Source organism: Danio aesculapii, chromosome 12 (assembly GCF_903798145.1).
Source record: "Danio aesculapii chromosome 12, fDanAes4.1, whole genome shotgun sequence".
NCBI classification, from domain to species: Eukaryota; Metazoa; Chordata; class Actinopteri; order Cypriniformes; family Danionidae; genus Danio; species Danio aesculapii.
Window position 1 is genome coordinate 2,150,231 of NC_079446.1, and position 13,892 is coordinate 2,164,122.

The following is a 13,892-nucleotide window of genomic DNA, read 5'->3' on the forward strand; positions in this document are numbered from 1 at the left end:
TCTAGAGAGAGGTTAGGTCTGAAGGTAAGTTTGCATGACAATTAAAAACAGAAAAGTTTTTTATTTGCATTTTTAAATAATGTTTTAAGATGAGCTTTATTATTTAACATTTTAATTGTTATTTTTTGTATATATATTTTTTATTATTATTAACTGTTTATAATATAATATAATAATATAATATAATATTTGCATGTTATCTGTTTCTGACTTGATAGGATCATTTGCAGTGCTCATTGGGATTATATGTTTGCTAATAATGTGTTTATATAAATAAGTTGACAATTTATTAATTTAGTTAAGGTTTATTTTTTTAATATACAGTGCTTGGCATGATTGAGTTTTGAAAATATTTTTATCCATTTCTCAGTGAATATGGGTAATATATATTGGTGCATTTGAACAAAACTGATTTATTAAACAGATATATTTATTAAAATAATATTTCAGTCACAACATGTTTAGAAATGGAAAGATAATACATTTAAATTCATGCAAAATATTGCAAAAAAAAAGTACAAACTACAACATTTCAACAAAATGTTATATATTTTTGTTTCTCTTAATTTTTGCTATTTTTTAACGTTTTATTTATTATTTTTCCATAACATATAAATTTGGGCTACTAATTTTGAACCGTTATTTTGTTAGATTAGCTTCAAATAAGAGATTTGTGAGGCACCTACTCATATATTCTGAGCACTGTACAGCAAACAGTAAAAACAGTTCAATATTATTGTCATTAAATACAAAATGATTTCTTAGAGATCGTTTTAATATGCTGATTTGAGAAAATATTTGACTAGATATTTTTCAAGACACTTCTATACAGCTTAAAGTGACATTTAAAGGCTTAACTAGGTTAATTACGTTAACTAGGCAGGTTAGGGTATATAGGCAAGTTATTGTATAACGATGGTTTGTTCTGTAGACAGTCGGGAAAAAAAATATCTTAAAGAGGCTAATAATTTTGACCTTAAAATGGTTTATCTATCTATCTATCTATCTATCTATCTATCTATCTATCTATCTATCTATCTATCTATCTATCTATCTATCTATCTATCTATCTATCTATCTATCTATCTATCTATCTATCTATCTATCTATCTATCTATCTATCTATCTATCTATCTATCTATCTATCTATCTATCTATCATAAGTATTATCTATCTATCTATCTATCTATCTATCTATCTATCTATCTATCTATCTATCTATCTATCTATCTATCTATCTATCTATCTATCTATCTATCTATCTATCATAATTACTATCTATCTATCTATCTATCTATCTATCTATCTATCTATCTATCTATCTATCTATCTATCTATCTATCTATCTATCTATCTATCTATCTATCTATCTATCTATCTATCTATCTATCTATCTATCTATCTATCTATGCCAAATTTGTGAAAGATTTCCTCAGAAAATATAACAACCGCTTATGTTTTTAAATTTATAATCGCCCGAAGTGTACATTCATATAGTAAAAAGACTATCAACGACTCCGTATTAAACAGCGTCTCCAGAGGAAAAGCAGATGAAGGCCAGTAAAACATCAGCCAGGATCACATGTGTTGTTTTTAGACAGTGGCTTCTTCATGAATCTGATATGAGCGCTTATAATCTGCCAAAAAAACACGTTTGCCACCCAACTGTTCCTGAGCCAGCTGACAGATGAGCTTATGTGTCTGTTAGCAGTCACAAACATTCTGTACAGATTGATATTATTTTGTTATTGATTTCGATATAATGAACAACATATTATGTGTTAGTGAAGAGTCTGGGGTCTCAGTTTGCTTTCTCTCCTGCTAAACCCAGCACTAAATGTCAAAAACAGGCCTGGATGGTTGTTCACCTGGCGTCTTGTCTTTCTTTGTTCAGCTGTTGTGTCTGTACTGACATTTTAAGCCCATGTTTTTATGGCAGCGCTGAGGAGAAACTCAGAGAAAGTCATTCCTCTTTACTGAATGGCATACAGTTGAGGTCCGAATTATTAGCCCTCCTGTTAAATTTTAATTCTTTCATATTTCTTCCACAATTTCTGTTTAATGGCGATTTTATTCAATATATTTCTAAACATAACAGCTTTAATGAGTAAATTCTAACAACTGATTTAGTTTATCTTTGCCATGATGACAGTAAACAATATTTGACTAGTATTCAGCTTAAAGTGACATTTAAAGGCTTAACTAGGTTAATTAGGGTAAAGTTAGGGTAATTAGGCAAGTCATTGTATAACAGTGGTTTGTTCTGGAGACAATCCAAAACAAATATTGCTTAAGGGGAATAATAATATTGACCTTAAAATGGGTTTAAAAAAATTAAAAACTGCTTTTATTCTAGCTGAAATAAAACAAATAAGACTTTCTTCAGAAGAAAAAATATTATAGGAAATACTGTGAGAAATTCCTGAATCTGTTCAACATCATTTGGGAAATATTAGAAAAAGAAATTCATTGAATGGCAAATAATTTTGACTTCAGCTGTATATGCTATTGTATTTTTCTTAACCTGAATATAAAGGAAGCTTCCATGTTTTATATTTTAAATCATATTTTAGGCTTTATGGCTCATATACAGTAGAGTAGTGAGATTTATTAACAATATGTAGTAAAATACACAAACTTTATATTTATTTAATGTCCCAAACTGAGTAAACATCCAATTTGTTGTAGATGTTAATATATGGAATATATGGTTGTAATAATAATAATAATAAAAGAGAAAGGATTTTTTTGAGAATTTCTTATGTTTTTCTTCTTTAAAAAAATGATTTGGCTGTAATATAAGCAGTTTTTCTTTTTCCTCAGATTTTTAAGGTCTTTATTATTAGCCCCCTTAAGAATTATGGTATTTTTTCGATGAGATTAAACCACTGTTGTCCATTAACTTGCTTAATAAGCCTTTAAATTGCACTTTAAGGTGAAAACTAGTATCTTGCAAGTGAAATATTTTGTACTTATTTTGACGAGGACAAATAAAATGTTATTAGAAATTAGTTTTTAAAATGCTTAAAAACATGTTAAATGCTGTGTGAAAAAGTACTTGGGAAATAATTTGAAAATTAATTAAAATATGATGCTAAAAATGTGCTAATAATAGGAGGGCAATGCAGTTTGATCATTCCACCGCTGCAGAACAGAGAAAATAAGGGTTCTGGAAATTAATTTTTTAATTTATTTTTAAAGATTCAGAAGAGAAGTCAGAATAAGTGTTCATCCTAAATCATTGCTAGAAATTTGAGTTCAAACTTTAAAAAAATGTATGAAACCCCCTTTTTAAAAAATATTTCTCAAATGATGTTTAACAAAGCAAGGACATTTTTACAGTGTGTCTGATAATATTTTTTCCTCTGGAGAAAGTCTTATTTGTTTTATTTTGGCTAGAATAAAATCAGTTTTTAATTATTTAAAAACATTTTAAGATCAAAATTATGAGCCCCTTTAAGCTATTTTTTGATAGTCTACAGAATAGATCATTATACAATAACTCGCCTAATTACAATAACCTGCCTAGTTACCCTAATTAACCTAGTTAAGCCTTTAAATGTCACTTTAAGCTGTACTGAAGTGTCTTGAAATATATCTAGTCTAATATTATGTGCTGTCATTATGGCAAAGATAAAATAAATCAGTTATTAGAAATGAGTTATTAAAACTATTATGATTAGAAATGTGTTGAACAAATCTCTCTGTTAAACAGAAAATGGGGGAAAAATAAACAGGGGGGCTAATAATTCAGGGGGTTTAATAATTCTGACTTCAACTGTATGTAGTAGATTATATACGACAGGTTTAACAATTTGATCATTAGTAATCAGTGATGGGAATAACTATAATTAAGCGGCGTTGTTTTATTCCGTAACGAATAATCAAATGAATTACTTTTTCCCCTGTTACAATGCCGTTACCACTACTGACAAAAAAATATGCGTGTTACTATAATTGAGAACACTGAATCAGTTTTCATACGATTCAGCGTCTCTCTCAGCCATAGGACCTCTCTTTCTCTGGGGTGTGTGTGTGTGTGTGTGTTCGGGGGTGGGGCGGGACACAAAACCAACCAATCCTCATGATTGGTGTGTCTGAACGTGGTGTAACTGAGAACATAATGATTGGCTCAGATAGAGCACATTTCCATCGTTTGCCAATCAGAGGCAGAGTAGTGCGGGTGTTCACACACAAGCACATGCGCAGTCAGTCACAACAACCAGGAGTCAGAATGATGGCAAATCCAGCAAGTTTAAAGATAGCGTTTGCAACCTGGAAATAAGTTGTAAACCATCTATTGTGCTTCATTGTGCAACTATAGTCATGATAATATTGATAAGTAATGATAATGATATGTTGAATTTGATGGTTGTCTCTCACATTGTCCCACAACAGCATTAAAATAATGTAGATTAGTGTACAATGTTTTATATAGATTTTTTTAAACGCAATAATTCCCTGGTAATTAGTTACTTTTATAATTATGTAACTTTTTACATAATTCCAGTTACTATTTGTGAGAAGTAACTAGTAACTATCACTAATATCTCTTTTAAAGGAACGTGCCCAACTCTATTTGTATTAATATTCATGGCAACCATGATACATTAGTTATTTTAGCTCCGCCTCCTTCCACATTTACACACACAAGCATGCAAAAAAAAACAAACACACACTTCCTCTGGCACATAAAGTTCATGCTGTTTGTCAGGTAGTGAAAGTGTGTGTGTGTGTGTGTGTGTGTGTGTGTGTGTGCGTGTGTGTGTGTGTGTGTGTGTGTGTGTGTGTGTGTGTGTGTGTGTATGCGTGTGTGTGTGTACACATGTGCCTGTGTCTCCATCCATCCTTGTGTGTGATAGGAAGAGATAAAAATTGACGAATTGCTGCATCTGTTGGCTGTGCTGCTCATGCCTCTGCTAATCTCCAGTGATATACGCACCGTCAAGACATGAAGCCCAGCAACTTGTGGGGCTGAGCGAGAGTTTCTTCATTCACACATGTTTTACACAGCATAAAACATTCTTACCAAGTACTTTTGTTGTTTTTAGTCTAGATCTTAAATTAAGTATAACATAACTTAAGATAAGCTGTTTAGTCAAGATAAGCTGAAAAAAAAAAAAAAAAAAAAAAAAAATATATATATATATATATATATATATATATATATATATATATATATATCTTTACAATAAATTATGCTTAAAAACACAATGTTATTTCAGAAAAAATACAGTAAAACAAAGTAATTGTTGAAAAAAATTGTGCTGCTTAATATTTTTTTATTTATATATATTTATGTTGTCACTTTTTTATAAGTTTAAAGTACCTTTGTGGATAAAAGTTTTCATTGACATAGTGTCTTGTTTTCAGTACAAGCAGCCATATCTAATCATTCTTAAAATAACATATATTTAATTTAGACGTTAAATTACTTAAGATATTAAGGGCTGTGTTCAGAAGTGCTTAAAACATATATTAATGTTTCTAGTTTAAAAAATAACCTTAATTATAATAATAAAAACCTTTCAAATATTTGTTCTTCATTGTTTTAAGTGAAGTTTCACAAACTAATTTCGAGAGGAGCACATGGTATGATTGATCGCGGCTGGTCTCTCATCTGTAATCAGCAATAATCCAATCAGATTGATTCAAGCCAACAATAAATAGACAGATTTCGCCTTATCTTCGTTTTGGAAGAATCCCCTCTTCCACCCCATCTCCTTCTTTTCCTCCCTTTACCAGGTGGAGCTCTCAAGACCTACCTGATTTTGTACCCGCTTATATGCTTATTGACCAGACGGGAGCCCTGGGCTCAATTCTGTCCGAGCTCAGAGTTCACTCCTCGGATAGCATGCCAAACCTTCAAATAGCATCAAGCAATATCTATGTGTAAACTCTTTAAACAAACTTAATTGAATTTTTTAAAAAGGAAAATCCTCATATCTACATTAAGGCTTTTCCAATTCCACCAAAATTATTCTTTCCAATCAGTGAATCAGTCAGTCAATGAATCAATCAATCAGTCAAGGAATCCATCAATGAATCATTCAATAAATCATTCAGTGAATCAATCAATCAGTCCACGAATCAATCAAGCACTCAGTCAGTGAATTAGCCAATGAATCAATCAGTAAATCAATCAATCAGTCAGTCAAGTAATCAATAAATCAGCCAATGAATCAATCAATGAGTCAATCAGTCAATGAGTCAATCAATCAGTCAATGAACTAATCAAGAAATCAGTCAATGGATCAATCATTGAATCAGTCAATCAATTAATCAATGGATCAGCCAATGGATCATTCAGTTAATCATTCAACCACTCTATGAATCAATCAAGCAATCAGTCAATGAATTAGTTAATAAACTAATCAGTGACTCAATGAATCAAGAAATAAATAAATCAATCAGTCAATGAATCAATCAGTCAGTCAATGAATCAATCAACGAATCAGTCAACCAATCAGTAAATGGATCATTCAATGAATCAATCAACCACTATATGAATCAATCAAGCAATCAGTCAATGAATTAGTTAATAAACTAATCAGTGACTCAATCAATTAATCAGTCAACGAATCAATCAATCAATCAATGAGTCAATGAGTCAATCAATCAGTCAATGAATCAATCAAGAAATCATTCAATCAATCAGTCAATGAATCAATCAATCAATGAGTCAATGAGTCAATCAATCAATCAAGAAATCAATCAATCAGTCAGTCAATGAATCAGTCAGTCAATCAGTCAATGGATCATTCAGTGAATCAATCAATCACTCTATGAATCAATCAATGAATCAACTAATGAATCAATCAAGCAATCAGTCAGTGAATTAGTCAATAAAATAAACAGTGAATCAATCAATCAGTCAATGAATCAATCAATGAATCAACTAATGAATCAATCAAGAAAAATCAGTCAATGAATCAGTTAGTCAATCTATCTATCAATCTGGGTTTCAAAATCAAAGTTTTTAATTCAAACAAAGTACTTGTTTTCTCTAACTCAATTTACTGATATTTTTTCCTGTTTTAAGCTTGATTTTGCACAATTTTGACCATTTTTAGACATTTTTAGACAATTTTTGCCAAAAGATTTAACCTATTGCATCATATTACTTTATAATTTCACATGTGTAACCATTTAGATATCTGTATATGAAAACACTGATGAAGCTTTTTAGTATTTTTTTTTCTTTTTCCAAGTATGTGCTAAAGCTCCAAGAAGCCTGTGTGTGTCCTCCTGTCTCTGTCTGTCAGAGGAAAACATCTGAATGGTAACAGAAGAAACGGGTTTGATTTGATCTGTGTATGCTGTGCTGATGGGGATTAGTCAGCGGCCGCACCAGCTGTGCAAGCAACTGCTTTAATGCGTTAGGAGGTCGGGCTGAGATAACCCTCATGTGCATGATTTACGTTTGCATACACGTGTTTTCCTGTGCGTGTGTGTGTGCTTCTTCCTGATTGTCAGATGTGCTCCACAACTGTGAAGTTCTTCAGCATTTGTTTCTGTCAGGCGTTTCGCTCCTGCTGTTCTTCAGGAGGCGTTTTCTCCCAGGACCAAACACAGGGAGTGTCGAGCGCACAACACACACTGCAAAACTCTACCAACATGGAAAATAACTCACACTGGCTTCAAATTACTTTCAGAGAGAATACAAGTGTGAGATCTATCAGATTGAATCAGTCAATAAATCAATCAGTCAATGAATCGATCATTAAATCAGTCAATGAGTCAATTAAGCAGTCAATGAATCAATCATCAAATCAGTCAATTAATCAATCAGTCATGGAGTCAATCAGTCAATGAAGCACTCAAGGAATCAATCATTAAATCAGTCAATTAATCAATCAGTCAAGGAGTCAATCAATCAATGAATCAAGTAATTGGTCATGGAATCAGTCAATGAATCAATCATTAAATCAGTTAGTCAAGGAATCAATCAAGCACACAGTCAATAAATCAGTCAAGCAATCAATCGATGAATCGGTCAATAAATGAATCAGTCAAGCAATCAGTCGATGAATCGGTCAACGAATCAATCAGTCAATGAACCATTTAATAAATCAGTCAGTGAATCAAGTAATCATTAATGAGTCAATCAGTAAATTAGACAATCAGTCACTGAATCAATTAGTCAATGTATCAGTCAATGAATCAATCATTAAATCAGTCAGTCAGTCAGTCAGTCAAAGAATCAATCAAGCACATAGTCTATAAATCAGTCAAGCAATCAATTGATGAATCAGTCAATGAATCAATCATTAAATCTGTCAGTCAGTCAAAGAATCAATGAAGCACACAGTCTATGAATCAGTCAAGCAGTCAATCTATGAATCAGTCAATGAATCAACCAGTGAATTAGTCAATCAATCAATGAATCAAATAATTAGTCATGGAATCAGTCAATGAATCAATCATTAAATCAGTCAGTCAGTCAAAGAATCAATCAAGCACACAGTCAATAAATCAGTCAAGCAATCAATCAATGAATCAGTCATTGAATCAATCAGTCAATGAACCATTCAATTAATCAATTAGTGAATGTCAATTTGCGAATGTCAATGATTGAGTCAATGAATCAGTCAGTAAATCAAGTAATAATCAATGAATCAATCAGTGAATTAGACAATCAGTCACTGAATCAATTAGTCAATGAATCAATCCGTGAATCAGTCAAACAGTTAATGAAGCAGTTAGTCAATGAATCGGTCAATGAATCAATCAGTCAATTAGACAATGAAACAATTAATAAATCAGTTAATAAATCAATTAGTGAATCGGTCAATGAATCAATTAGTCAATGATTCAGTCAATCACTTAATGATTACTTCAAATAAATCAGTCAAGCAATCAGTCAGTAAATCAATGAACAAATCAGTCAATGCATCAATCAGTGAACCAGTGAACTATTCAATCAATCACTAAATCGATCAGTCAATGAATCGAATCAGTTAAACAGTCAATGAATCAATCAATCAAGCAATTAGTCAATGAATCAACCAGTGAATTAGTCAATCAAATCACTGAATCGATCAGTCAATGAATCAATCCGTGAATCGGTCGAGCAATAAGTCAGTGAATTGATCAATGAATCAATCAGTGAAGTTCTTCAGCATTTGTTTCTGTCAGGCGTTTCGCTCCTGCTGTTCTTCAGGAGGCGTTTTCTCCCAGGACCAAACACAGGGAGTGTCAAGCGCACAACACACACTGCAAGAACACAACAGTTTTATGGAAAATAAGTTAGACTGTCTTAATATCCCTTTCAGAGAAAATAGAAGGGTGAAATCTGTGATGATGCACTTTGTTTTATTGAAATGATGTCAAATACCTATCAACTGAACTTTTGAAAGCCTCGTAAACAAATGAAACTGTGTGTTTTAGTTTGGAGTATATTAAAATAAATGACATTCAGTATTCAGAAGGTTTTTAGTCATCATTAATCAGAATTTTTGGTCAAACTTATTTTATTTTAATGTACAATTCATGCTGCTGACTAAGACTTTTAGCTCAAGAAACTACTAATTAGCTGTTTATTAATAATTATGAAGGTAGTAGTTGGGTTTAGGTATTGGGTAGGATTAGGGATGGAGGATATGATCTTACCTTATAAGTTCTAATAAACAGTTAATATCTTAATAATAGCCAGTAAATTGTTACTTAAACTAAAGTGTTACTGAATTTTCTAATCAATAATCTTCATGAAATATATCACAACTTGTGCATTTAGGATCAGCTATTAGAAATAAAAAGAGATTAATTAGATTTTTTGGTAACTGTGTAAAAGTTAAATTGAATTTAAATGTATTCCTGTATGAAAAATGTAGGCCGAAGTCTTGTTTTCAATATTATTTATATTAATAAAACGTTTTTAGCAACGTTTTAAGTCATAGATTTTCTGTAGTGTAGTCATTTTTGCCATTTTTATGTGCATCAATAGGGTTGTTTTATATTTTTTTATTTTATCATTGTTACAGTTTCAATTATTTTAGTTTTAATCATAATAATTCAATTATAATTTAATCAAACTTAAAAATATTTTAATATTAATATAATACATTTACATTAATATACTGTATATACTAAAGCGTTTTCTAAATAATAATATAGAGTATAAATGTAGTCAACTCCGTGTATGCCCTTTAAAGACCCATGCTATAATAATATAATATTATAATAAATATAGATAAAAAATAGATAAAATAATAGATAACATAAACAGTTGCGAATAAAGGGACTAAGCCGAAGGTGAATGAATGAATGAATGAATGAATGAATGAATGAATGAATGAATGAATGAATGAATGAATGAATGAATGAACAAGTTGCACACAGGAGATGTGCTATATAGAACATAGGTAATGTTATATATAAATATAAGGAATGTTAGTTTTTTGATGTTGTTAATTCAGTCTATGTTAAAACTCATTAATAACATTAATAAAACTCAATATTTTCTATATTTATAGAATTTAGTTAAGTTTAGAATGTGTTTTGTTTAAACAACTGAGGCCAGTGACTTTAAAACTGCTTGTTGAATTTTAAATTTGTATTTCCACCATGAAACTACTGGCATTATCATACATCTCTCTGAATACTCAGTTACTGGAACTGCCTGACAACTTTAGTATTGATGCATCTCTAACACTGCATGTACAAAATATTCCCAAAATATCACTCAATATGAGAAAAAGTGAACAAGAATGCTTATATATTTGGAATATATTTCATATGGCTGTGTTTTAGTTACTGTTTCTGCCACACACTGCCAGTAACCCAGGCATGTGTATCAGACGAAGGCCTTTCCGGTGGCCCGTGAGACCATAAAAAACCCTCTCTGGTCATGGTAAAAGCCTCTAGTCCAAATAACTTTCAGTGTCCACACCTTTGCATGTGGCCTGGTAAAGCTCTCTGGCTCCTTTACCTCAGCTCATCACGCTTTTGTCGCTACATTTACACACACTGTATTTTCTAAAAGCGCAGATGTGTACAGAAAACACCATAACCTGAAATTCTGAACACATCAACAAAAAAAAATGGGCATCATAGTTCTGAGTCTATTAAAAGAAGTGATATTCAGAAGGTCTTTTGTCATCACTAATCAGAATTTTTGGTCATACTTAGATGTACAGTTCATGCTATTAACTAACACTTTTAGCTCAAACTGCTAATTAGCTGCTTATTAATTGGTTGTAAGGTAGTAGTTGGGTTTAGGCATTGGGTAGAATTCGAATTGTAAAATATGAGCAAGTGTTAATAAACAGTTAATATCATAACAATAGGCAGGTGATAATAATCCAGTAGTAAATGGTGTGAAATGTTGCTTAAAGTGTTATTTTCTAATCGTTATCAAATTTTCTAATCGTTAAACTTTCGTAACAACTATTAAAAATCTAAATAAATAAAATAAAAACTACATAGAAGTTTATAATTGAAATGTATGTGTCCATTAAAGGTGCAGTTTGTAAGTTTGACACCCAGTGGTTGAACAAGGTATTGCACTCCTGTTTCAAAACAACCAAGTGCAGGTTGTCAGATTGACGAAATCGACATGTGTGCATGACTATCAAGCCTAAAGGCTGATTTAAGACTGATTTAAGTCATGTTCTATATAAAAGCAGCGGCATGCGATAGAAGGAATATTCTCCATATTAAATGGAGTTTTTTGTTCTGACCAACACCTGAAATTTATATTTTAGAAACAGCTTCTATTTCTTGCAGCTAAACAACAGAACAAACTAACAATGATCCCCTCAGGTACACCTCATGTGCTTTATTCAGTGTTAAATACTGATAATGTGAGTCTGAATGCCTTTTTACATGACATTTATTGCCATACTACTGAAAGCAGCAGCAGATAGTTCACCTCAGATCTGGAAAATAAAATAAACCGTGACTCAGTGCAAACCAACACATATCAGTGATTCAGCATCTACATTTAATAATGTTAAAGAGGTTTAAGATGTATTAATTAGATTATAAACTTTACCATTTCGTTGGAGTGCAGTGAGTGCACTATTCTGTGCTTCTGAATGGCTGTATTTACATTTCTGTCATGCTTCATCTGGTGCAAACATCCTAATTCCTGATCACTGCAAATCTCATCATGCACTATGTTGTTAAGACACAAGGTTATAATGTAACCTGCTCACCTAATGTTTACGTTCATAATAATTTTTATTATTTGCTTATTAATAACCTCATGTGCACTGCAAAAACTTGTATGATCAATTAGTCCTGACATCATATGTTTTTAGGTCATTATAACATATTAAACTGAGTTAATGATGTTCTAACTTAAAATTTTAAGTCACGCAAGCAGTTTTAAGTCAGTTTAACATAATATAAGTTCAATGGACTTATAAGGTTAGTTTGATTCAGCTTAAAAATTTAAAGCAGCCAGGATTTTTTTTACAGTGTGGAACTCTAAATCTGCATCTCATTTCGGAGTCTGCTACTGTCCACCGGAGGTCACATTTCGCTCACAGACGCATACTTTGAGACCTTTCATGACTGAATGAATGAAATATGCTGTTTTTCAACAAGGCAACCCGGGGTGCTGAAATTTAATTGGCTAAACTGGCATTGGGCGGGTTAAAAGAACCAAAGCAGCCCTTCCGGCACATAACACACATGCTCAAAGCAGAATATCTGACTTCAGCATTGTTTTTCAGATAAACAAGAATGTTCACTTAGCATGTTTCTTAAATATCTCAGAATCAGAATCAGAAAGAGCTTTATTGCCAGGTATGTTCACACATACGAGGAATTTGTTTTGGTGACAGAGCTTCTACAGTGCAACAGGATAACAGAGACAGGACAAAAAACAGATAATAAATATATTTTAAAAAATAGAAGTAAGTAGTGAGTGCAAATATACAGATTGACAAGTGTATGTACATGTTTATTACTATATACAACGTTATATGTGCAGCTGTTGTGCAAATTGGCATGTAAAGTGTGTTGTTAAATAAGTGTATATGTGTATAAAAGTGTATAGCAGTAGTGATGTTGGTTCCACAATTATTATCATCAAGTGTTCATGAGATGGATTGCCTGAGGGAAGAAACTGTTTCTGTGTCGGGCTGTTCTGGTGCGCAGTGCTCTGTAGCGTCGACCAGAAGGTAACAGTTCAAAGAGGCAGTGTGCTGGGTGTGAGGGGTCTAGAGTGATTTTGCCAGCTCTTCTGCTCGCTCTGGATAAGTACAGTTCTTGGGGAGTAGGAAGGGTTGTACCAGTGATTCGCTCAGCAGTCCGAACTATTCGACGTAGTCTTTGGAGGTCGTATTTAGTAGCTGAGCTAAACATATGTATATAACACATCTGTAAACATATTGTGCTATTTTTATGCTTTAGAAGAGTCAAAAACAAAGAAGAGTCAAAAACACACAGCACCTTTAAAAAAACTATAGGTCAAAAGTCTTGTTTTCAGAAATGATTAATGTCAATTTACTACTGTTTGTTATTAAAACAAGAAAACATTTTTATTTTTAAGCAATATTTTAGTGATAGTTTGTAGATTGTCTGTAGTTTAGTAAGCTTTGCCATTGTGATGCACATCAGTAGTACATCTACACACGCCATATTTTCTAAAAGCGCAGACGTGTGCAGAAAACACACTTTTTTTTTTGCTCTCCTCTGTCCAAACTGAACCCTGAACCTGAAGCCAGACTGTTTGAAACCGGCCTCTCAATGTAAACTGGTCCAGCTTCTGGTTTCAGCTGAGGTGTGCTGTGTATTTACCCTGGTTAAAGATGTTGTTTTTACCACATGAGCCGACGCCGGGAGAGCCTGCGTTTAAATATAATCATACTTAGTTGAACTGATCATAGGCGTTCTGGGGAAAGGGGATACGCGTGTAGATGCTGGAGCTGAACGGGAAGATA

General features: G+C 32.3%; 1 long non-coding RNA gene across 1 annotated transcript in view; it reads left to right on the top strand.

The window, feature by feature from the left end:
* LOC130238057 (uncharacterized) overlaps positions 1-13,892 on the top strand; it is a 120,813-nt gene that overhangs the window by 58,449 nt on the left and 48,472 nt on the right. The gene's annotated exons all lie outside the window — the stretch shown is intronic.